This window comes from Lepisma saccharinum, chromosome 6, assembly GCF_977018435.1.
Source record: "Lepisma saccharinum chromosome 6, izLepSacc3.1, whole genome shotgun sequence".
In the NCBI taxonomy this organism is placed as follows: Eukaryota; Metazoa; Arthropoda; class Insecta; order Zygentoma; family Lepismatidae; genus Lepisma; species Lepisma saccharinum.
This window is the reverse complement of record NC_139234.1, coordinates 63,330,008-63,357,995: the sequence shown is the minus strand read 5'-3', so window position 1 is coordinate 63,357,995 and position 27,988 is coordinate 63,330,008. Positions and strand designations below refer to the sequence as shown.

Here is a 27,988-nt window from a genome sequence, read left to right as displayed (position 1 = left end):
CCATTCCTAGTATTTTGCAAAAATACGTATGTAACCGATCTTGACGCACCCCTTATAAAAGTTGACCCGCCCTCGCTGGGGAAAAAAGGGCGGCAAGAGACGTTAACGTCTTTTCTGGGGAACGGTTGATGTGCGTTGCGGAGAGGACAGTCCGAGTCAAGCATTGATACGGTTAGGATCCGTGTTACGTTGGTTATTGGTTTCGCGGGCCAAATAACAAACTGTAAGTGAACTAACGGCCATGGTCTCTGCCGGAAAGAGAGATAGTGACTAAAGAACAAACTGTAAGTGAACTATCAGCCATAATCTCTGCCGGAAAGAGAGATAATGTCTAAAGAACGAACTGTAAGTGAACTAACGGTCATGATCTCTGCCGGAAAGAGAAATAGGGTCTATAGAATAAACTGTGAGTGAACTATCTGCCTGTGCAGTATCTCTACCAGAACCTGAGAAAAGGTTACTAAAGAAGAGAGGCTGCATGTTTATTATGAACCAACGACAGGAGGATTAAGAAGATTGAAGACGTCGAACTCTGTGTCAGCAAGATTTGTGTTTTCCCCCAACTCCCCCTAAGTGTTCACCGTTAGTGTTTTTCAGCGTGTTTATCGCTAAGTGAATTGAATACCTAAGTAGTTACATCGAAGACGTAAGTACTCAGTGAAGTAACCACTAAGTTTGGTCTAATATCTCAACAAATTCACACCGGAAGCTGACTAATCTGTGTATTCCGGAATCGTTTGTAAACCACAGAAGTCAGGTGCTTGGGCCTTTAATAAATATTAATACTGTATTTTGTGGTGTATGAATACTTAGATACTTAAATATAAAAATTCACTGCTAGTCTCCTTTTGTGTTATTGACGTTGTTCGACGGCAGAATAAAAATTGCACTAGTGAAACCAAAGAAAAAAACGTTATACGTATTGTACTACTTGTTAATTGTATTGAGTTAATATTGGTCAAGCAAAAGGTTTATTTGATACTCGATAAACTGGAAACATTTGATTGAAATTTCTTCGACTACAATGCCAAATATACGGCAAGTTGCCATCATCTTTTGCATTAACAGGTTGTCATACTTTCTATTTTTTTTCTTCTGATATCAAACAAGTTTCATGGAGGGATTTTTTTTAATGCTGAATATGAGTTGCTCTTTATGGAAAATTCATATCTTTTAAATACAAAATTAACAAAGATTATAACGAGTGGTGTGGATTTCGGGAAAATATTACAAGACATTGACAACCGAGGCAGGATGTTGATGTTAAAGAGGATGCAACTTCTAGTGTTGATGAAAGCAATTTTCGGTATAGTTGAGCATAATTCGCTGAACAGAAGGGTCAGTTATTGAAAACATTGGGTCAGTTAAGTTTATTATGAATTGAATGCATATCAATAAAAATGCTTATGAATGCAATACATGTAATTCAAGGAAAATGCAATTACATAAAGATAAAATTGAATTGATTCAATTAGGTTATTTCACATAGCTTTTCTTCTACTTTTGGCTAATCGCGACGATGGAGATGAGTGATGATATGGTGAAATTTTTCCAGGCCGCAATTGGAACCCGAGACACCTGGCGTTGTAACTCGCTGTGCAAACAACTTCGCCGCGAAGGTTGGCATAAGGAGAAAAGTTCCGAGCAAGAAATCATCATTCTACAAGAAAGTATAGGCTACAGAATGTCCACTATGCTTGTAACAGCTCTATATTAAATTACATAAATTGGTGATTTCAATTTTTGAGAATTGTTATGTTTTTAAAATATATTTTTATTTAGTTTACAAACCCAAATTTATTTTATGGTTACTCTTCGCGGCAGATAATTCTACATGCACTAACCCTATTTTAAAAATCTCAGCAGTCCTTGGCCATCAATGAGCTGTTGCACACACTTCCTTTGATTTTACATTTTACCTTGTTCTGTTTTGTTAAAAGACACATCTTCAGGTCAATGGATTTTTTATCTATGAGTTTGCACACTGCTTGTAAGGATGCTACAAAGTTGTTAACAGTATAATATGACATAAAAACTCATTTTTACCTTGAACATTGAACCCTATTGAAGACATCTCTATAAAAATTCACACAGGTAAGACGTAACAAAGTAAATGGTACAGCAATATCTTGCTGCATTCTCTTGTCTACTCCCGTCCTGGTGTCTGGCTTGAAGGCACCTCATACAAGGAATTGCTGCAAAAATAATAAATATATGTTAAAATATCTAGGCAGCTTAATAGCAAGGCAACTCCAAGTTACATTCAACAGAATGTTGGTCAACAACCAGGGAAATGGGGACGTACGTAAGGGAATGACTAAGGGCTATACACGAAGAAATAGCGGGATATTATGTATTATTCCCACATTAAATTCTCCTTTCACCATCCCTAGCTTACAGATTACTCCAACAATCCTGGTTACCATAATAAATCCAGGGGGTCCAAAGTTCGAATCACGGGCAAGTCATAGGTACTTGTTCTGTATCTATTTCCACAATTCCTCATTCTTGCAGGATGGCCTATGCAGGTAGAAAATGACAACCCATTGAAGTGCAAAAATCCCTCCTTTTCTCCATTATTACATTTTAACCATTGATATATCCCATTGTAATTATTGTACACATTTCTACATTTTCATCTTATGCACCAACTAGTGTGCTGCAATTTTTCTCTTTTCTCGAGTTAACTTTGGTCGGCAGACCAATTTTAAAGTATAAACCTAAGCTATCATCACTACGCAATACAAAAATCCTGATTGAATATCCCCAAACCTGAGTTCACCTCTGGTATTGTTTTCAAGCTTCCATATGAGGAAATTTGGAGGATAAGCCCCCCCCCCCCTCTCATAAATGTGTATCCTACGTCACAGTGTTAGAAAATTATAACCACTGACGAAAAAATATTGCTGGCAGATAGAAACTAGTGAACACACATTTAATTTTAAATGTTTAAAAATAAATTCCCCAAATTTCACCGCCACTTTGTTGTGGTATATACATACAATATCTCCACCTCATTTCATGCTAAGATCTCAGATTTCTGTCAGATACCAACCACGGAGACCAAACAAGTATGACAGCCATAATGATTATTACAATTGATCGATTGAGTTAGTGTTTTAAGTCCACTTTATGCACAGTAAGGCTAATCTGGACTGGACCTACAGTTTAAAGTAGGATCCGAACCACTATGTGCCTCCACCTGGTATCGAACCCTGGACCCCTTGATTACAAGGCGACTACGATACCACTGCGCCATCAAGTGAGGCTATGATTATTACAAGAACACTTGTTCAATACAAAACAATTCTGTTGTGTATGGTGTCATTTCGTCGTGCGAGAACCAGAGGGATGTAACTGCAATTTATCAAATTTACAGGAGAGAAAATAATATATTCTTAGGAGTATGCCTGAGTACACTTTGACACTCGCCTTCTGCCTTTAGGGCTTTTTGGTTAGTCCCTGTACAACCCTTTATCGGACTTCTCAAAGGGCATCAGTGGGTACGTCGGCCCAAGCCCCTGCGTGGTCTGTAGTGTAGGATTTCTTTGTTTTTACCTATAATGATTTGAAATATCTCTTATTTAGATATTTATTGAAGGTCCCAACGATATACTAACTTTTTTAAACAGATAATTCACCCGATATAACTTGTAGGTTAAACCTATTAGTTATACCGCAGTTTAAAAACCATGGTCTTTTGATGATGCAGAAGAACACCTTTTCAGAGCTGGGTTTAGAAATATCTGCCTTGGAGTACTCTAAAACCACCCCTAAGAGCGCGGCAAGATATTTCCCCAAACCTCCCCTGAATCACCAGCGTTTCAGCAACCAGGAGTGTGTCCTACAAGTTTTTTTTTTTTTTTTTTTTTTTTTTTTATATAAAATATTTATTGGTTGTGGACAAAATCCATGCACCAGTTAACAATTTATCAATTGGTATTATATACATGTATGCACATAATATTTACTCACAATTATTCCTTTCATAATAAATAGTTTCCAAATTTCATTACACTTATACAGAATTATATTAGACTTATTAAGATATTTTGTAAGAATATAGATTAAGGAAGAAGGTGAAGTCAGTAAACAAGGCAGTGTCAGTGGCGCTTGATGTCCACTCCTGTACAATTCCTGTAAAAATGGTTCTCTGTAAGTTTCATAAAGTTTGCATTGAAATATAATGTGGTTTGGAGTTGCAGTATATTCATTGCACAAACAAACTGGTGAAGTCACTAAATTCTTCTTGTACAGGTGAGCTGCGGCGATAGTGTGATTTAACCTGCAGCGCATTATAGTTGTAAGGGAACTCCGGGAGAGTTGAATCTGTTTAAACCAACATTCCTTTGGGATTCTTTCTTGTATAGAATAGTAGGCCTTACCGCATTGAGTGCCATTATTTGTCCACAAGCTTTGCCAGTCAGTAAATAGTATTTTTCTAGTGTGTGATTCCACAACTACGGACGGAATCTTTATTGAAAGCGGCCGTTGGATTGTTTGATTCGCTTCATATTTTGCCAAAGTATCTGCTATATTGTTCCCTTCTATTATAGAATGTCCAGGTGTCCAAATAAAGTTGATATCATATCCCAATCTCGTTAATTTCAGTGTGAGTATTCTTATGTTAACAATGTACCATTCCATATGACATGACCATGATGCAAACTGTAAAGAATTTAGCACAGAGGCTGAATCGGTTGCAATTAGAACTGAATTTAACTTCTTCTTTTGTACATAAAGCAATGCCTGTCGTATTGCAAAAGCTTCTGCAGTGTAAATGGACAGATACGATGGCAAAGGAAAAATTTTGAATTCTGCAGAATTATCACAGTAAAATTCTGCTCCTGTTTTTCCAGACGTTGATTTTGAAGCATCTGTATATATGTGATATTCACATTGTAATTTTGAATGTATGTAGTCTTGATATATATTATTTGAAATTGTAGGGATTGTCTTCCTGAAAACTCTACTTGGGTAGAGTGCATTAGGTAAACGAATAATATTAGCTTGAAATTTATTAATGTCCTTATAAGCATAATATAGTATAGGTAATCTGGATTTATATTTTGCTGTACGTCTGTTGAGCAACAAAGAGTAAACTGTAAAGAATTTAGCACAGAGGCTGAATCGGTTGCAATTAGAACTGAATTTAACTTCTTCTTTTGTACATAAAGCAATGCCTGTCGTATTGCAAAAGCTTCTGCAGTGTAAATGGACAGATACGATGGCAAAGGAAAAAATTTGAATTCTGCAGAATTATCACAGTAAAATTCTGCTCCTGTTTTTCCAGACGTTGATTTTGAAGCATCTGTATATATGTGATATTCACATTGTAATTTTGAATGTATGTAGTCTTGATATATATTATTTGAAATTGTAGGGATTGTCTTCCTGAAAACTCTACTTGGGTAGGCAGGAAAATGAATCCTCATGGGAGATATCAAATTAAAGTAGACTGTCATGAAGCATGGTGCATTAGGTAAACGAATAATATTAGCTTGAAATTTATTAATGTCCTTATAAGCATAATATAGTATAGGTAATCTGGATTTATATTTTGCTGTACGTCTGTTGAGCAACAAAGAGTCTAACAATTGAAGTTTTGGTATGATCGGAGATGTCGTGTTGGCAATTTTCTTAAGTAAAAATTTGCTCGCAAGATATTTAACTCTAAGTTTGTATGGTGGATCTCCCACTTCTACGAATGTTGCTTGTTTTGGAGTTCCTTTCCAAAGGCCATAAATCCTGGATAAACTGGTATATTGGATAGAAGATAGCGTGTTAAAAGCCCAAATTAGATTATCATTGTACATGAAGGAACCATACTCTAGTCTTGAGTTTAGCATCTGTTTATGGATTTGATGTAATAATTTAGGATCAGCACCCCACTTTTTCATAACTGTCAACATTTTTATTTTGTTAAACACTTGAGATCCCTTACATTGTGCCAGTTCTACTTGTGACTTCCATTTAAGTTTTTCATCTAATATAAGTCCCAAAAATTTATGACTTCTTTGTTGACTAATAGTTTTTCCGTTTATATTTATTGATATGCATGAATGAGATCTCTTCTTATTAAAAACTACCACCGAAGACTTATCTGGATTTACTTCAATTCCATTGATATCACACCATGATGATAATTCATCCAGAGATTTTTGAATTTTTTGAGCCCCTTCTTGAATATTTTTACTACTAGTGTATATAACAATATCATCTGCATATTGTAATAGACGAGTGTGTTGAAGAATTTTTGAGCCTAAATCTGCCGTGTACATATTAAATAGCATGGGACTCAGCACTGCGCCTTGTGGTAGACCTTTATGTGTATAACGTGCGGTGGATAACTGTCCTCCATATCGAATGTACAACTTACGTGCCAATAATAATAATCCAAGAATACTTTTTATAAAATTACGTGAAACGTTCATTTTCTCCAATTTTTGTAACAGTATATTTGGAAGGACAGAATCATAGGCGCTACTTAGCTCGAGAAAAACTACGATACAAAATTCCCGCCGTATGAAAGATAGCCATATATCTAAAATTAGTGTCGCTAATACATCTACTCAGAGGGGGCCACTCCGCGACTTGCACGTTATTGGCTACAGCTTGTGACGTCACCAAGAGGACACGAGCGGAAGAAAGCTATGCGTAGAATGTAGTAGATGGCCCATGAAACTCTGTGTTTTCATACATCTTTTGATATTATACACCAAAACCAAGGACGTATTTAGGGGGGGGTCCAGGGGGGCCAGACCCCCCCAAAACACTTACCAAGTACAATAATTAAATAATGAAAATATGCGTTGTTTAACAATTCTTGTATAATTGAGGGTTATTTGTTTCAATTTATTTGAAGGCAGTAAATATTTTTACAATTCCTTTATTTAACATTAATTTGATGTGTGTGTGTATCTAAACAAAAGCTAACGCAGTACAATGACTCTTTTGTTGCATAACAACAACATAATTATTTTGTTGAGAGACGCTTGACACTAAACTATCCTACCGCACTGACAATGACATATTTAGGGGCGAAGCCCCCGCCGCAAGACTTACCAAGTACTAACACTAAACAATTAAAATATACATATTTTGCATTTGCTGTACATATATATACATATTTTTGAACTTTGAATGGCAGTACCAAATATATTAATGTGAAACTTTAATTTTCGGCAACTTGATCTAACATTCTATCTTGTTATTTAATAAATATTCAATTCTTTATCTATTTGGCACTGATTTCCTTGCCAGGGCATTTGCTTTTATACAAATTTTAGCGATCTTAATTACACGTAGGCTAGATAATTTATACATGCTTTTATATCTCTATTCTTACACCGATTTTTACCTACAATATTAATTTAATATTTATTAATTAATTTTATTTTAACTTAATATAATAATAATATAACTATTTTAATTTAAACGTTTATATTATTATTATTATTATTATTATTATTATTATTATTATTTCTGAGACACTTGGTTCGGACCCCCCGAAATAAATTTCTAAATACGTGCCTGACCAAAACTGTTAATTTAATTTGATAACAAGAGATGAAATACGCGATAGGAGAATACATTTATTCCAAAACAATGCATAGTTTTTATTTCATCAGACATTATTTTGCGTGATTTCTTGTCGATGTAGCCCACTGCCGGCTTTTCTTTGCTGTGACCTATTTATTGCTTCTGTTTGGAGAGACTTATTTAAATGTCTAATTCTAATGAAAGTTCTTGTCCGAACATATTCTGATGTAACTTTTTCGTGAATATCCTGGAATTTTTCCTTTAATATCTTGCACAACGAAGTCATAACGCTGGGAGCATTTGCATATCTGTGGAAAAGTGCAAATGCAAACTCAAACTGTTTTATGGTGTTCATCCATTGATCTGATGGAACTGTAAGCCCTCCGCGAGATATAATGGCTATCCAATCACTGGAACTTTCGTCAGGAACTGGAAATGTTGTGCCTGACTTTCCCAAATGTTTGTTGATATGGCGACACTTGTATGCGATATATCCACCAAGATAACGCAATGCATCCAAATTAACGTCTTGATCACATTGTAAAGTTGTCAAGTCTGCATGTAAGGTCTCATGTGAAAGTAAGTCTAGATCTACTGTAATCTGTGACGTGTTCTTGAAAGGTGTTACATTTTTCTCATCAACAATTCCTAGGAAAAGTTTATTAGTTATAAAATCTTTTAAGTTTCCTTCTTGATCTTCAGTAGTTTCTGCACATTCCTGGTGTTGTTCAGAAGCAGAAACTGGAGCACTTGTAGAGAGGGGAATGTCGTAAGCATTTCCTGTCATAATGAGCAACCGAATTCTACTGTGCACCTCGAAAGGTGACGGGCAATTATGAAAAATACCAAGACCTCGGATTCGTGAAAACAAGTTTTCCAAACAGTCCTGGTTCAGTTGGGAGGTAAGAATATATGGTACGTTGAATGCTTTGACTTCGATATATCAATAGCTACACAATTCCTTCACCACCTTGGCATTCTTTCCCCCCATATCACACGTGACTGCTACAATTTTCAATCCTGATTTCTCACATTCTTCGATAATATTTTGAAGCAATTTACTTGTCATGGGTACATCAAAATCATAATACACAGGTTGCTTCTACTGAACGCACAAACCTCTAAGCATGGCTGCTTGGACATTATTATGTGGTCCAAATATTTTATCATCACACGAATCGTAGAGATGCGACTGTCAATATTCATTTCGTCAAACGAAAGAACAGTAAGGCGTCCATATCGCTAAAATAACTTGTTTTAGCTTTCAATAAACATAATACTTCATTTAAAACTCCAGGGCTGCATTTAAATGATTTGGTCCACTTTTGAAGTGTTGAACGTCCAGGAAGTGGAACGTTACGTTTTCTCAAAAATGCATATGATTTTGTTGTCTTCTGAATTCCACCTCACTCGTTTCCCTTCACTTAACAAGAACTTAACCTGATCTTTCGTAAAACACCTGGACAATATTTTGTATACTTCCTTATTCACTACCTTGTTTTTATAAGTCTTTGTCAATAGCACTTTCCGTGCATTCTTCACAGAACCTAAATATTTTGCTTTCTTTAAACTGCATCGTGTTTCTTTAATGCTGTGTCTTTCGCTGCATTAATCTTCTTTAAACGTTTGATTTCAGATTTTAATTTGTTAATTTCCTCACAAGCTTCAATAACTTCGTGTAACTTGATGATAGGTTGAGTATTAGTCATTTGACTGCATTGTAGTTTCATTGGTGAGAGTCCCTTTAGCTTCGACATTGCCCTGCTTCTTATCTCTCTTGATTGAAGGCGCTGTCTTCTTGCTTCAACCTAAAAAAAAGACAATATTGTAAGTATCACAATAATTACTAAGTTCGTGGTGGGTGAGAAATAACTCTCTATTAAAACTTTAATGACCTCATATTCATGCAAGGTGGTGCCCTTTCGTATTTTGCACGCACTGTTCGTGACTGACTCGACATCAAATTACCGGGACTTTGGCTGGGTTGTCGCGGTCCACATGAATGGCCAGCAAGAAGCCCTGACCTCACACTACGTGACTTTAGGTGTTGAAGGGGGCGAAGGAAGAAGTTTATAGAACAAAGCCAAAGTCTTTGGATCAGTTGGAGAATTGCATTCGGCATGTTCTGGCACATGTGGAATTTTAACAATCGTGCCTATGTGAACTTCTAGCACTTGTAAAGTTGTACCATTCTACTGTGCGATGTATAACTAGTTCCATTAACATCGATCAATTAATATTAAAGTTATTAAATATCTCTAATAGCGAGTTATTTTTCACCCACTCTGTAGTTTATTAAAACGTTCAAATTTACAGATGGTATGTATTTGTATGTTAGCTATTTTACGTTACTTCAGATTCTCCAAGTTGATTGCGATTAGGATGTATTTGTGTTTTTGTTATTTAGCATCTCTTTCCTTCCATTTTGGCTAAGGATGAAGATAAGTGGTGATTACATTAAATTGAAGAAGGGACACTCACAAAGAACACCCATGCCCACGTTGGAACTTGAACTCTGGAACTTCGGTAGAAAGATGAAAAATCAGGTCTTCAGCGTGGCAGCCAGACGCCTAACCGACTGGACCACCGTGGCTCATTTGAGCTCATATAAAATAAATTCAATTAAATCCAGCAACACAAAGTATTAGATTTTGCATGGTGTCATTAAATTAGACATTTATTTATGCTACGATAAATATATATTGTAATGTGACTGACTCTTTACGCTGTTGGTGCTTGTTCGCCTTCCCATGACAATATATTGTGTTATAATATTATAATTCAAATATCATTGATAGAACTTTATTCGTTTTGATACGTATGCATTACAATGATTCGCTTCTTTAGCTATTATCTACACCACAGTTGTTCTCAATGTTTGACGAGAATGTTTAAAGGATGTGCAAGGGCAAAACGTCTGTTTTATAAGTCGTATATTACATTTTCGCAACTATTTGTCTAATACAACTTTGTCTACAAACGAACACAAAGTGAATACAAGTGTAAATTAAAATTAGTGTTGGCTATCCACGGGATATTCAAAGTATTTATTTCTCGGTGATGTTTGAGCTTCAAAGCTGAAAGGGTCTATATTACTCTCAATATTTAGTAAAGAAATAACTAGAAACTGAGTTTTGATCGTGTAGTGGTTTTTAAAAGTTACACATGTGATGATGTGGAGGGCGTTTAGAGTAATGTGTAATTAAATCTGAAGTTTGGAGAAACAAATTGAACCTGTTTAATTTGAATAATTTATGAAAAATTATGTCGTGAAAAGTTAATTGTGCAACTCGTAAGTTGCTGCTGTCTAAGGCATTTTAAAATCGTGGATAATAATAAGGCTGTTAAACGTAACATTTCCAACCCAGTATTAAGACCAACACTAAGTATATCAACAATAAAATTGTAATGACACGCGCACCATTCTTGACCTATCTCACAAGGGTAAGGGCAATGAACCATTACACAATCTAAACTTAACTTTACATTGATTTGATTTACAGAAATGCATTACTTACCGATTCTTGTGATGTGCTTGACGTTCCGTGCCAATTAGGAACGTGCTGACTTGGAACTGCTTCGGCTCGAAGTTCTTTTTTCAAAGGCAATCCTAATAATTCATTTCTCAGGTCTCTTTTGTAATCTTCAGGTAAAAAGTGAACCGAACATACACGTGAATTGTTAACATTAAACTTCTCTCTTCGTTTGCAACGATTCACCCATTCATGCTGCAGCAACTTAGTTTTTGGGAAGCAATGGTATTTTATTCCAGACGATTTCCTTCCATTATTTTTGCACGTGGCAACAGAACAGACAAGGTGATTTGTACTCATTATACGGGCACTTCAAGAAAAGGTGCGTACACATAAAAATCGATCCATTTATGGCAAGCTTCCGTAAACGCTAACGAAGTGAGTTCGAATCTGTCCTCTTAATGACGTTATAGCGCGCACAGAGTCATGGGAATAAATCTCGGAACCTCGGGAATGGCATACCTAATAAAGGTACCTTGACATCTACTGTTCCAGTTCCTTTCCTAAATCCCATCTGATGTTTCGGTAATTTCTGATTATATTCGACCCACCATGTGAGTCTGTTCAGTATTAAATGTTCATATAATTTAGCAAGGCATGATGACATTGCAATAGGTCTATAGTTCGTATGTATTCCTGATTGTTTACCTGGTTTTAATATGGGTATTATCACCACTTCTTTCCACTGCGATGGAATTTCTCCACTATTCCATATTGAATTGTATGCATTTAGTAAATTTTCATATCCATTCAAAGGCCAGTGTTGAATACATTCGTATGTAATACCATCTAAACCCGGAGACGTTTTCTTTCGTTTATGAACAACATATTCTAATTCATCCATAGTGAATAGCGATTCTAACGTGGATGTTTCTGGATATTTCATAGAGTTTAACAATTGACAAAGATTAGTTTCAACCGTATCTGGTGTCAACTTGGTCCTACAAGTTTAAAGAGCTTTTGCCCTTTTATGCAGAAAATTTGCTTACATTTTTCCAAGTTATAGTTGTTTATACATTCTCACATAGGTACAGAAGTTTTACAACGATTTACAATTTTCTTGTATTTTAACAAAATACCAAAATCTTTTAAATTATTTTTTAATAAGAATTTATTTTAAAAAACCTTTACATATGTCATATTAACAATAATGTATTTTGAAAGAAAAAAAAACATTCTTTTTAAAGAAAGCTGAGTTAAACACAGATTAATCTTACATAGATGAAACAGTTAGGGCTTGAAAAAGGTGCAGTTGACTAGGGCGACACAAGCTACTATGAGATAAGTTAAACAATCGCATTTTTGGAGTTACGTTTTTCTGGTTCTCGTACAACGATTTTATTCATATCTTGACTCCCCCATTCACGATCTCGACCATTACCCCCTCCCTCATTGATTTAAGGCTGGGTGAACCCCAGATCAGTTATATGCACAGACAATGCAGAAATATTCCGACCATAGATTACCCACCCCAGGAATCGAATCCTGATCTCCCGTATGGCAGTCAGACGCCCTACAGACTAAACCACCACAGCTCCTATGGCTTGACTCACTCCATGAAGAACCCAAGAGATGAAGATCGATATAGTTATCCACACCATAAAGGGAGGGGGGCGTCCAAGAAAATGCTTTTAGGCTTTTCTTTTCAATAATTTTGTAAATAATTATGACCTGCACGCATAACTATGAATGTTTTGTTGCAGCTGAACCGAGAGTTTGTTCTAAAAAAAGGAAATTCCTGAAGGATGCAAGAATTTCCAGCCGAAACACATTTCTGAACTTGCATCCTGATATTTTCGGGTAATGTATTTAAGGTAATGTTCAAATGACAACAGTGTATTTAGCTTTGAAGCAAGCCATGTAAGAAACAATTTACCATATTATGAATTTCCACCGTAAAACATACTTCAGTAAAAAAAATCTTATACAGAGTGATAATGCCGAAATAAATTTTATACATAGAGCAGACAGTATCTTACGAAAGAAAAAGTGATACCTAATTTGCCTAATCTGCACAAAATAAATTTCAGCTTTTCATACTTTACTTTTTCCATTAAATCTTGAACATTACAAGACCAGAAATGCAACGGAAAAAGTGGTTTTGCTGATGCATGCAAATAAGTGTTCATATCAAGAAATTAAGTAGAAAGTAAGATACAAGACGTTCACCAATGAATCTCGTAATGTCAAGGTATAGGAGTTGTGGATTGCACTACCTGCATTCCTCTTAATCGTAGTAGACATCACTAGCGTACGCAGGATTCTTTTTTCGGAGGGGAACTGGAATTGTAAAGGTGGATATTACATAGCTACGTTCTAGGGAATGTGCGTTGCACACTATAAAACATTTCGTAATTACAATTTTTAAATTTTGTTTGAAAGATTTCAAAGACAATGGTCAATTGGGGTCATTTTAAGCTGGTTTTGCATTTACCATTCACTTTGCTTTTCCCCAGTTTTTTGTTGCTTTCATTTCAAAAATTTTATTTTCTCAAAAATTTATGGAGGGTCTGTAACCCCATCAGGTTTCCCTTGCGTACTCCCGTAGTAGACATTGCTTGCCAATTCTAATTTTTAAAAATAAATTACATGAATCGCTGGAAAATCCCAGTCGTAAATTCAACTAAAGAGAAATCAATGAGTTTCGTAGTGATTCAAATCTGATCCATACACAGTTTATAAATGTAAACAACAAGTGAATAACCTTGTTGTTTGAAAATGTGCTTGACAGAACCAGAATCCCCCCTAAAGAAAACCGGCACTATTAGAGAATGTAGATGAAATCAAGTTTACTTATGGCTAATTTCATGCAAATTCAGGATCATACTTCACGTTGAGTTCTCTTAGAAAAGTTGACATAAAATTTTCAGTTTAAAAAAAAGAAAGTGTCTAATTTCGCACATCTCTGGTTGATACAATAATCTCTGAAATACCTCCATAATCATAACAATTGAATGTATACATGGACGTCAGGAGGGAAAGGGATCGAACAGATCTGTCGACCTCCTCCCCTGCAAATTGGTATCGTTCATTTAAAGTTCAGTTTGTTATTATACGAACAGAATAACCAAAGTAAAAGCTGTGTTAGATCGAAAGAATTGAGTGCAAAAATACAGGAACCAGTTTTGTTTTCATATTCTACCTTTTAAAGCAAAAGATTAAAGTTTTCAAGAATCCTTTTGTCAATTTCATCAAAGCAGCATCATCACGATTAAGCTAACGAGGTGTAAGGGACCAAAAAAAATGCAAATAAGCATAAAAGTTAAATTTATTCACACATTTATAATTTATAAATGATTTTCACATAAAATCCTATAGTCGCATTTTGATTAGCAGAACGAGAGATATAACATGGATAATATAATCATCGCAGCTCCAATAGTTCCCAAGATAATGTAAAACCCGCGAGAGAAAACACGAACTTCAACAAAACCTATTCGGCAGAGCCACACTTTTCTATGCAGTCCGCGCGCGTGCATTATATACAGAAGGCGCAGAAGAAAGAGTTGAATAAAGGCATTTTATCAGCACTTTTTTTTTTCTTTGCAGCTTTTTGAAAACATTTACAGAACCTTTTCTTTCCTTTTCCCGACCATATAATTTTGCACTGATAACCCCTCAATGGTACCAACCCAGGATACATTTTTACGAGACTAAGAAATCCGGGACTTCTTATATTGTTTAAGAAAATAATACTTTGTAACAACTAGTTATCAGAGCATAGTAAAATCAATTAAGCAAATAATATGCATAAAGAGTAGTTTCGATGACAGCACGCTGAGTTTTCAACTCTACGATCTCGCCAAAGTTGATTCCGATTTCGAGTCCCAAAGGGCCATGGACATTAATTTTAGCTACGTTCTATTGTTAATTTCATCTAAGCAGCATCATCACGATTAAGCTAACAAGGTGTAAGGGACCAAAAAAATACAAATAAGCATATATAAAACAAATACTTTTGACATCCTTCAACAGAACTTATTAAACATGCATTACATTACTACATATTATAAAACTTACGACCATGATACACATAATTCTATCAGATGCAGCTCAACTGAAAACACACAGCGACGATTTTGTACTGTACAATGCCATATTTTTTTTAACTTTAAAATTGATGTTTGAAAGTTGTGAACATTACTTTGCAGCAGTCAATTCAGAACGTTATCACCTTAATGACAAAACAAGAAAAAAATTGACGAAGAAGACAAAATCTTACTACTACAAAATTAACAACTTAAGCATAGTTTCAACGGAATGAATAGTGTTAAACGTGGGTATAACTTGGGACCTAACTTTGTGAGAATCGAACATTGCGTTTAACTTTGTGGGTGGGCGGTCAGAATTTTTTAAAAAATCTGTCATAACAATAGCGCTAAGTATTATTTTGCTAAATAACTGTGGCGGAGTGGTTAGCAAAGTCATGGGTTTCGGGTTCAAATTCCGGCCTGGGTATGGGAGTGATCTTTTATCAATTTCATCATGTCATAAGTCATCCTAATCTTCACGATTAACCAAAAGTGACAGAAATGCGAAGTAAAATTAACCAAATTTGCAGAATCATAAAAATTACTCATTACCTTACATCTCAGGTCCGAAGGAGTAACAAAAGTGCCATTAACATGTAAATTTTAATAAACCTGCCATTTGTGGGGGATAGTGAGCCCAAATGTCCGCTTGCCCCACCCAAGTTACTCCTATGATGTTAAACTGTCACTGACAAGAGCCATAAAGAACTATTGAGAAGGTAGGTAGGATGACAATACGAGGAAAATACGAGTATCCTGCATTGAAGTAGGATGATCCCACGTAGTTCACAATACTTTCAAAACTTTTCCCTGAAAAGCAGAAAGAGAGCCATTGTAAGGCCTGTAAATATGGTGGAAGCATGGCCGTATAATACAGAAATAATGGATCGAGTTCAACTTATTGTAGCCCAAGGATGGTACAATAGTTATAATTTGTTACTATTTATTTATTTATTGGTCATAAACAGTTTTAAATTACGCCAAATGAAATTTTCTCTCTAAACAATCTGGATATAAATATTAGCTTGTCATACATGAATTATATTAACCATAACAATCACTGGCGTACGCAGAATTTTATTTCGGAGGGGGTTGAAATTGTAAAGGTATATATTACATACCTGCGATCTGGTGGGGGCAAATAAACAATAAAATGTTTCATAATTACCATATTTAACCTTAGTTTCAAAAGTTGTTCAAAGACAAAAATGGTACTCAAGGTTCATTTCAAATGTGATTTTCATTTATCACTGATTTTCCAGAGTTCTTTACTGCTTTCATTTTAAAATATTAATTTTCTCAAAATTTCAGGAGGGGCTGTAGCCCCATCAGCTTCCCCTGCGGATGCCAGTGATTTTTCCATTGAACTTTGTTAGAGTAAGGCTTTCAAGTTTAAAACCCTATTTATGTGTGGGTGTGTGATATTAATAGAACTTTCAATATTTTTCACTTGCACCAGTTATGTTTAATAGAACTTTCAATATCTTTTACTTGAACCAGTTATGTTTTTTACACAATTACTGAAAAATGTTTATTAAGCCCGAGAGGAGGTTGGACCCGTTGAACCCTATCATATTCGGCTATGGGAGGTGGGATATAACATTTTCTTCTTTGGTTGGAGATGCGTCATCTGATTTGTTATTTACCATTGCTTTTCTGCAACTTTGGCTAACCACAACGATCAGCATGGATGGTGATATGAGAGTGATGAAGGGACACTCACAAAGAACCCCCATGTCGGGATTTGAACCCGGGAACCCTGGCTTCGTAGCGTGCATGGAGTTTGGCAAGGTTGCCTCACTGTAAATGAAATCAACAACGGGAATAAATTTGTCAGAAAATATTACCTGCACAAAGAGTGTGCATAATTAACATTTTTCAGCACTTACGTGTAAAGAAATCTTGACTGAAGTCTCAAAGAACCCAGATGTTAGTGAAATTGAGCGATGTTTCCTCCAATGAATGTGCTTCAGGAAAAGGATTGCAGCTGGCTGTGCAAATCCATATTCCGTGTCCTAGAAAGATGCACATTATGTAATCACTAAACATGTAATTGGTACATTTCTCAATTACAGCATATCAGAGTCTTACTTCGACGGTGACGTTTGCAGAAACCTCATTAACTCTAATATGAACATTGCTAATTACCTGAATTACCTCCTCAAAGTTCATTATTTTTCTAACATTTTGATCACTTTCCGTGTCTTTATATTTCATTATTCGGTAACAATGTCAATTTTTGTGCCATTGAATTTAAAACAAGCATAGCTTTTTCTTTTACAGGTACAAGTCAGGTAGTGTTATTTTCATTTTTCATTAGTTGCTAACAGATTTTTATGACTTGTCATTTTTATTCTGGCCTGCTTTTTCATTCCGAAGATAATTTAAACACATTTCTAGCTCTTGTGAACACGATGATACTGGTTTTATTGGTCATATAAATGCAGTTTTTAACATGTTTTGGCTTTAGTCATTTTTTTTGCCAAACATGGTATAAAAACATACCTTTGGTTGTATTCAGTTGTCTTTTTTTTATATTTACCAGATATTGTTCATAAAATAATGCTAATACTGGCAATGCTTTTTGTTTGATGGTAGAGCGTTGTTCGACTTTCGATCTCACCACTGAAATTTCTGGGTTCTAGTCAAAGATACAAACTATCATTTCTAGGCATTGACGTTGCGAGTGGGTGGGAGAGTTGAGTCAGTCAATCCCCTCCTCCTGAAATTGATGTATTTGATTTCTTTGTTTATTTTACTTCTTCAAATGATATGAAATTGATGAAGAGAGACTCACAAAGAACACCCATGCCTAGTCCGGGACTCGAACCTGGCACCCCTGGCTTAAATTGATGTTCATTTGATTATATATATGTAAAAAAGCAAGACACTTATGTCCATGATGGTAGATGAAAGAAATATTTCAATTAATATTTCTGCAGAGTAACAACGCGTTAGCCTAGTTCGAAAACTAAAGTGCAATATGCATACAGCAGTCAGATCTCTCGATCTTTACACATCTTTACATTCATCCAAAAAGTGAATATCTTCATTCCAAGTAATTATAATTTGATTTTTTATTCCTGGCTAAAATTTCCTTTTAATTTTTAAAGATTTTGCTTGATCGAGGTGGATATCTAATATGGGAATAACTGTATTTCAGTTTACTGATGGTTTCGTTTGATGTCGGAAAATCGATGGAGTTTATAATATTGTTACGTAATAACTTTGTTATCAATAACCTGACCTACCCTACAAAAAATCCTTGCAGCGTCCACATAAAGTTGAGAAATATCTCGCAAAAATCGAACTATGTCTCGAAACAGTAACTGAAGCGTGTTTTTCCTTTACCGGGACTCTTGTAACTAGAGGGGACACATATCTGTGCTCGTAGTGTCCGATCAGCCGTGGAGCAGATATGAAGAGTGGGAAAACGCTGCATTTTTTAATATTATTTTTAGATAAGACTCAAATTTTCAGCTTTAACGTAGCCTACCTACTTTTAACATTTACTGATTTTTTTCCATTTAATCGATGTATTGCCTACATTTGCGAGTACTAAACGGACATTTCAATTATCCAAATTTCTGGACTCGTAGCACGCTGTGATAACCAGGGAAAGTGAACGACTTCCGTTCAGAAACCCGCACTGACATACTTCATCACATTTGATTGATTGATTTAGTTTATTTTACTTCGAGATTTGTGCCTCTTGGTTAATTTGCGAAGATGGGGATGAGTGATGAAATTGATGAATGGACATTCACAAACAACCAAGCCCGAGCGGGATTCGAACCCGAGACCCTTGGCGTCGCTGAGCGATGTGCTAACCACTCGGCCACAGGGTCCGGCATTCATCACATTTGAGTGAGCTTCAAGTGAACGTTGTGCACAGACAGGCTAATCGGGACTGGATCTAAAGTTTAAAGAGGGGTCCGAACCACTATGTGCCTCCACCAAGACACATGCAACAAACGATCAGCCCAACACAACAATTCGCTGACAACTGCTCTTATCACTTCAACACAATACGCAGGATAGCACTGTATCGTAAACCGAAAACTTGCTTTCCGATGAATTTGCTATTCATTCATAAGCACTGGCGTTTACAGAGAGGATTTGATGAGGCTACAACTACAATTTATAATTTATGATGGGATGGTCACATACTTCAATTACAATAATATTTTCTTCATAATCTTAGCATGTTTCAGAATTTATGAAAGAAATATACTGTCGTTGGCAATAATTAATTGCATGTAGTCTTTAAAAGTGAAAATTCAGACATACTTTGACAGATTTTTTTTAAAAGTACAAAATAGAAATATGGTTTGATTGACTGATTTTGTTAATTTTACTTTGCTTTTCTGCCATTTTTGGCTAATCGTGAAGATAAGGATGAGAGAGCATGATGCAATTGATGAAGGGACACTCACAAAGAACACTCATGCCCAGGCCGGGATTCGAACCCGGGTCCCCTGGCGTTGTAGCGCGCGAAAATTGAAATATGAATGCACTCTACAATAAACATAATCAACGATAATTAGTTGTTAATTAGTGCACATTGATATGTACAATGGTTGAAATTAAATATATTATAGATTAGGCGTACTTGTAAACTTTTAATGATAATACACCCAATAGTTATTACTATTATTATTGCTCTATAACTTAAAATTTTACTATCCTTGAGCTGTTGAAAGTTGAACCCCTTCCCTTTTTTATATATATATATATATATATATATATATATATATATATATACATATACATACATACATACATACACACACACACACAAACATACATATATATATATATATATATATATATATATATATATATATATATATATATATATATATATATATATACATATATATATAACTTAAAATTTTACTATCCTTGAGCTGTTGAAAGTTGAACCCCTTCCCTTTTATATATATATATATATATATATATATATATATATATATATATGTATATGTATATGTATACGTATATGGCTTGATGAACGTTAAGGTCATGGGTCCATGACCATTTTAATTCGATCTTTATATTCCACATAATTCGACTTGTTTTGTTTTTAGACATACAAGAGGTACTAAATATATGCGGAAAATATGAACAAAATTAAGTTTCTGGAAAGAAAACTGGAAAATTTTCACAGAATTTAGAATTTCGGTCCAAATTCAACACCCAAATAGCTCTTTTATTAATTTATATCATAATACTATTAATCACCAAAGAAGTAAATGAGTTAAGTGTTTGTTCAATTGTCCGAGAAGGTGTCGAAACGGGGGGAAAGGGAAGGAATGAACTCAAATTTATTAAGTTTCCAAAAATCACTTCAAACACAGTAGTGTTCAATTCTGCAAAATGTTTTATACTAAACCAATGGAAAGTGCTTGAACCCGTCATACCCTGCCATTGTGTACATACAGCTCTAATCAATGACGTCATGACATGAAAAAATAGTTCTACGATAAACATTCATGATTCGCTATGACATCTTTGCGAGCAAAACAAAAACGTATAAGCAGGTCCTCATAAACCATTCAAAATTATCCACTTTTTAGCAAGATACAGAGATTGCAGGAACCGTTAAGGCAATGAAACCTTGCCATAATACTTTACTGAATAAATATATTATATCAAAATACTTTTAAAACCACCGAGAACACCTCCCAATTTTTTTCCTTACCCGTTATAATGTCTCAATTCCAATACTCATAAACTGCAATGTTCAGTCTACGAATACACACACCGTGACTTACAGTTAGGTAACGTGTGGTTAACTCTTCCAGTTCCAAGATTTCCCCCGACCTCCAACCCCTAACATCCTTTTTCTGCTGCTTCACGTTAAAGCAATTGCCGAAAATTAATTTTATACTGAGTCAAATCTTTCAACACGCTACTTCCAAAAATATAGGTTTTAATTAGACTAACATTGGCTAACGGGACTGGTCCTATAATTTATAGTGGGTTTGAGTTTTTTCTTTCTTCAAGTACAGTTTATGCAGATAGGCTAATTAGGACTGGACTGGATTCCAGGTATCGAACCCAGGGCCCTTTGCATACAAGGCGACGACGAATTGAAAGTGGGGTCCGAACAACTGTTGAATATGCTTTCACCGGGATCTATGATTATAAGGCAATGGCATTAAGCCGCTTATATGGGAGCCCACGTTCATTCCAAACAGGCTGTGAAACCAGATATTCAGATTAGGCTTACCAATTCAAAATTAGGTCATTTTTCTTAGTGGTTGATGAGCAACAATACTTGAAATCCGACCCTAACTATACTGCCCTGCATGATTTATTGTACTAGGTAAAGTGCATCATTTCGCTTTTGGTTTTACAGAGAAAGCGTTTGAATATAATGCTTCTAGACCAGTGTTTCTCAACCTTATTCAGTCCGGGACCCATCTTGAAGGATATTACACTTCATGGGACCCATAAGCATGGGCACCGGCAGAATTACTTGTAGGGGAGTGCACCCAGTTTATAATCATATTTTTGCTAACATCGAATACTTTAAGAAGCCCTCTTTTACGCTTGCTTAAACAAATTACACATACTTCATTATAGAAAAGTAAATATGTAGGCTAATTTAAAATACTAATTTACTCTAGTCTAACATCTAACTAAACATACCTGCTGACATTGAGAGATGCCGGTAAAAAGCAATTGTAGAGTGCGAATAACAGAAATGTAGAGTTTAGGCTACGTACAACACGAGTTGAATCTAAATTGTTAAAACAATATATCTTAGTAATTTAAATGTAATAGGTTTTTAAGACAGTAAATAAATTTTAGATCCCGACTTGGCGACCCACCAAACGCCCCCTCGGGACCCAACAGTGGGTTGCGCCCCATAGGTTGAGAAACTATGTTCTAGACGGTTGCATGTTTTAAGGGAGGTGCCGGGGCTGGTAACCGACCGTACACCCTCGAAAATTTCGACATTTTTTTCAATCTACAGATATCGACGTTTTACGATGTCTAAAAGTTATTTCAAGATGCGAAATCCACAAATATAATATATACAATATAATATAACCGAATATATTTAGCCCCAGCACAAAATCAAGTGAAAATTCGAAAACAAATACGTGCTACAATTTACTATCACCATGAAACCTAACACTCCCAACCTAACCAAAACGTCGTTTTCTTCTACATTTTATCAGTATACAGATTTTTATGTTTTACTAATCCTCAAAATTTACTTCAACATTTGGAAACTACAAATAAAATGTATTTAGCCGAAAATTGTGACTACCGTAATGTCCTATTCCTCGCATCCCGGACCACTTTCACCACTTTTAGAAAGCAATTTTCATTAAAAACGCACGAAAAAAATTACAAATTTTAAAATTTATGTACACATATCTTGAAAATCTACATTTCCCGCTACGTTGTTGCAAGTGGCAGACGAATCATCATAAATAATACCACAGAAAATCGCTAATTACTCGCTTATAACGTTATAAGTAGGGAGACAAATTTATGGTAAATAAAAACTGAGGAGAGCGGTAAATAAAATGTTAGATCAGCGGTATATACCAGCGGTGGAAAAAAATAAAATTGGCACACTTTTTCATTATGAGAGGAAACAACATACAAAAGAGCTTTAAATTGATAAACTACTTCATTTTTATGTACTGTACACATACACAAATACTTATCTGTCCAACCAAAAAGAAAACATCAACACAAAATCACTTCATTTCTAAATTGCATATCTCAAGTGATTTATTCATTGTATGTATTTAAAGGATATCCTTGCTGTCCAACAAATAAAATAATCATTACTGCACATACACAAACACATGTTCAAAATCACATGATGATAAACAAAATTCATTCATGACTGAACACAAATGACACCATTGTTTCCCTTGATGTGCGGGAACAGACTAATCTTATCGCTGCTACAGCTAGCAAGTTCAATGAAACTGGAAGTTGAGTCGACATTCGGGGGAAGAAAGGAATGCAGCTTGACAGGGAGCGAAGTTTTCGAACTGAGATTATGTGCATGGGAAATCCCAATTTGCAGCGTCTTCCTGATGTGATCGAAGATAAAACGTTCTTCAGCTGTAAGTGGTAGGAAACTTTAGGCAAACGTTTCGTTACAAATCGACAGTTTGCGCGCACAACCTCTATTGCCGGTTTTTGCATGTTTTCTACTTAATTTGATGATATTTCACGGTTATTTCGCGAAAAAGCGTTCATTTCGTGGAAAAGCACATATTTCGCATTACTTCGCGAATGAAACTCATGCATATTTCATCATTCGGGGGTGTAGTTACGTGCAGAATGTTCAAAATTGCATCTTCTTTCACATTTCGCGATTTCGCGCATCGCGAAAATTCAATGTCCCTAGTTATAAGTCAGCTCCGCGAGCTAAAAACGACAAACGTTCATATGAGACAATATTCATAAACCACCATGCAAATTTTTCCACTTTCCCGTGGGTGTACAGAGGGTCACCAGCACCAAAATGTTTGTCCACAGGTCAAATACGTATATTAATTCTGCAAATGCCATACAGTGGAATTAAGAAACAAATCCTTGTTCTGTAGAACACCACACTTATAAGAGCAAATTTAGAGTAACTTGATTTATCGTTTAACGTACGTAAAAACGATAGAAAATACTGGTTAAGCCTATAGCATCAACGAAGAAGTAAACACTGCTCAATGTCAAGTTCATTCATATTTCCCCATGCAAACAAAAAATAAATATGATCATACAAAATATATTCCAACTGCAAATTACTACTACACCCACTGGAAAGAAATGTGAAGAATGTGAAATATATTTCTTACAAAAGATTATCGTAAAGTTGCCATGTTTCTCCTTTGCAAAAACAAAGCACGCCGAAGAGTGTAACCAACATTCATACAAGAACAACACATATTACAAAACTATATACTATATACCCATCCACTGGGTTAACACTTTGAATTAGTCAAAACGGATTTCTTCATTTTTACAGAAGAAACTACTTACGCAAATCACTTTCTGTAGCGTTGTTGAAGTTCCCGAATGTATTTTCTGTCATCGTTTCATCTTTTTTAGCGATAATGCATGTTTATATGTATAAAAATATCACAATTGCCGTTCCTTCCATGTACTTCCTCTACGAGAACCGGATGTTCCGTGCGTTTGATGACGTAACCCCCCTGTCACTGTTTCCAACCACCCCGTGTTTTTTCAAGAAGATGACGTGACCCCAAATTTTAGCTACGCTTGCCTAACCTAACCTAACTTAACCGTGAATGGTTCTACGACCCCAAATTTTAACTATGCTTGCCTAACCTAACCTTACCGTGAATGGTTCGTGGGGCTATCCGTCAATGGTTATACGACCCCAAATTTTAGGTATTAGCATAATTTCAAACACGGGAAAAATAGAAAATTAATAGCACGGAAGTAGGTGTTTTTTTTTTAGAAGGTTGGAAACACTGCATACCCCACTCCAAATCGACAAAACACAAGCACGACGCGCGATGATCCAGAACGCTCGCGCCATATTGTGTGTCACGGAAGCGAAAAAAAGGAACAACAATAATTACTCGTAACATGAAATATTGAAATTCTTTTCGTGAGAAATTCATAATTACACCTTATAGAATGTTCCGCACTGCAGAATAAGTAAGTAGCCATGTTAAAAAGGTCGAAATAAATGAGTTACAGGTGTTTTGACTAGATCAAAGTAGTAATAAATTCACAAAAAACAAAACGTGATTTTTTGTTGTTCTCGTATTACATTGCTAAATCCGCAATATACATTTGTTTTCCTATGTTTAATATTAGTTTAATTATTCTTATCGCTAGTAGGCCTATTAATTAATCAATCTTGTATAAACAAACCTAACTCGCCTACAAAATGCTTTGTAACGTCCATAACTCATTTTACATCGATTCGAACTAGACGAAATGGTCATGGTAGTCAACACACGTTTTTGTAATTCAGTTTCCTGAATGGAAAGTCGCACAAATATAGGACAAACTTTTACCGGGCATGAAAATATATTCAAAAATCCAGAACAATCTAGTAAAACAGAACGTCTGCAACCCCAGATCATTGATTGATTGATTTAGTTTATTTTACTTCGCGTTTTGTGCCTCTTGGCTAATTTGCGAAGATGGGGATGAGTGATGAAATGATGAAATTGATGAATGGACATTCACAAACAACCAAGCCCGACCGGGAATCGAACCCGGGACCCTTGGCGTCGCAGCGCGATGTGCTAACCACTCGGCCACAGGGTCGGGCCCCCGGATCATTGGAATGGCACTACACGCATAAGCTTCTATCCAAAACAATTCTAACTTATCGTGTATGTTACACTGTACAATAACGTACTATTTGAACTGAGCATAGATATCTTTAAAATACAACGTTAAAAGCTATATTCATTCATTACCATTCATACATGCATGTGCAGACAGCCAAGACGACCAGTGCTTGCAACGACGAGAACATTCGACAATCAAGAACAAGTTAGAACAAGATCGACAAACTCCGCCAGGTAATGCAACGCCCCCTATCAGGAAATCGCACTAAACAGAAGAACGACGCTTCGGTACAGCTGTGCAACGTAGTTTAAGTAGGACAGATTACAAGGGAAGGAAATCAAGAATGAAAAACTAAATCCGTTGCATTCTGACTTATACCCTGTAAAAGTTGTTTTAATGTTCAGGAAATTTAGAAAGAAACTCAATATGCACATACCTTCCAATATTGCATGACAGTGAGAGTGAAATGACGAGTGAGCAGGGTGCGAAATAATTTAAGACTGGTGGGGGGAGAAAGATCTTAATCTAAAAATCCCCCCTCCCCCACAAACATACATATAAATTATGGGATATACATATTTATAATGTTATTAAAAGTAAAATAAATTACTAAATTAAAATATATTATTATTATTATTAATTACAAGAAAAATTGTTACTTTTTTATATCAGATATCATAAAGTAGCAAACTACGTCCTTTACTAACTGGTTAAAGATGTTAATAAATTATGAAATAATTGAAGTGGTTTTATGTGTAAGTTTTTATTAAGTTTTTGCTTTATGTTAATATAAATCAATTAGATTTCATAGTTATTATTGCCTTGCATTCCTGTTTTACTTTTATTGTGCGTATTGGTGTAGAGTTGTTGTTGATCTCCTGAGAGAGAAAAAGCATTGAACACTCACAACTACACTAATTTGTGTATGCATTCGATATTATTCTTAGTACAGTATATTTGAAATTAAAAGTAATTGCTTATCTTTTGTTTGTTGTAACAAAAACTCTTCCTCCCGTTATTTTTTGGTGGGGGATTTTTGAGGGCAAGATTGTTGGTGGGGGAAATCCCCCGTCTCCTCCAGGATTTCGCAGCCTGCGAGTGAGTGCCTAACATTCGAGACAATGTTACCGATTCTTAAGCCAGGTTTTAAACCCACGCGCCACATGTTACTTGGAAACCAACCTTCAGAAATAAATGCAATCTTTTAGTACCGAATGAATTAAATAATTTTGGGGGTTGCGTCTCTGAGCATAGGGTTATTTTGCACTTTGCATTCGAAGTATACAAGGAAAATCCTCTTATCTAAAAGCTTACATGGATGTTCTAGGCTGCTTGGGGGGGGGGGAACATTTTACAGCAGAAAGTTCTTTTATGTTTATTTCTTTAACAGCAAACATTTGTTTGAACATCCTAGAGTTATATCTCACAATTTTCTGAAACCAAATTAAATTTCTATCCCAATAAAATATCCATATTCATCTAGCAAAACGTAGCCTAGGCCATCAAGAAACGCGAATGATTCCGACCCAGCCTAACCCAATACAGAAAGTGTGCCTACCGGGACGCGGGGCGCCGTGCACCTCCCGAAATTATACCCAATTATCTATAATTTTCGATCTCGCTACCCAAGTTCCCGGGTTTGAGTCCCTATCTTGGTACAGGTATACTCGTAATGTTTGGGAATATCCCGTCATCGATTTAATCTAATCACTCATCCTCATTGTCGCGATTAGCCAAAAAGTGAAACATAAGCGATGCTAAATATTAAAAATAATATTGAGCAATAAATCGATGATATTTGCACAATACTTGATAGCACATACACTGCTGAACTTGAAAATCATACTTTCATTCTTTGAGCTTGAAATTTCCATTTGGAAGCAACCAACGATGGAAAAGTCACAATGAAGAAACGAATTGATATGGTTAGTGCTCAGTGCAACAAACAATTTTTGACCAGATGGCTGTGGACCACTGCCACTTTTCCAGGAGGATTGAGTTGACAATGAGAACTGTGAACAACTTACAGAACACACAATGTGTTTGTAAAAAAGTCCAGACGTATTCGATTGTAAGGTCCTTGTTGAACCATTAATATTTTATCGATTGGTATTAATGGTAAATATAGTACTTTATGACACAATTGATATACCTTGCGTAAATTGTTGTTTTAGTAATATTTGTCCCTTACAATTTTCTAACACACTGTTTATTTTAATGAAAAGTTGGGGCCCAAGCAAAACAAAACTATCTCTACGCCTCTATTTTCCATTCCAAAATTTTGCAACATAATTCATCCATATTCTAAAATTCTGCACGCAAGTTCATGCTTCAAATGTTTTATTTATATATTATTATTTTTTTGGCTTTGTATACATGGCAAAGGCTATAATGCATTTTCTTCCACTTAACCATCAATTTTCATATTGTCTGAGTTTTCCTTCATTATATCATTGCAGAAAAGCGAAGTAAAATAAACCAAATTAATCCACCAAGTGTCGTACTAAGCTGCAATTTCTGTGACATTCTTGGTATAGGTTAGACTCATCATGACCCATTATAATATTTTTG

At 35.5% G+C, this 27,988-nt stretch overlaps 1 long non-coding RNA gene across 1 annotated transcript; it reads right to left on the bottom strand.

Moving 5' to 3' along the window:
• Nucleotides 1-1,895: 1,895 nt before the first annotated feature.
• LOC145989428 (uncharacterized) lies at nucleotides 1,896-25,591 on the bottom strand. Its single transcript, XR_014441842.1, has 3 exons — nucleotides 25,546-25,591; nucleotides 16,996-17,121; nucleotides 1,896-2,195 (listed from the first exon to the last, which is right to left on the bottom strand). It is a non-coding gene; the product is annotated as an uncharacterized LOC145989428 (long non-coding RNA).
• Nucleotides 25,592-27,988: the final 2,397 nt, after the last annotated feature.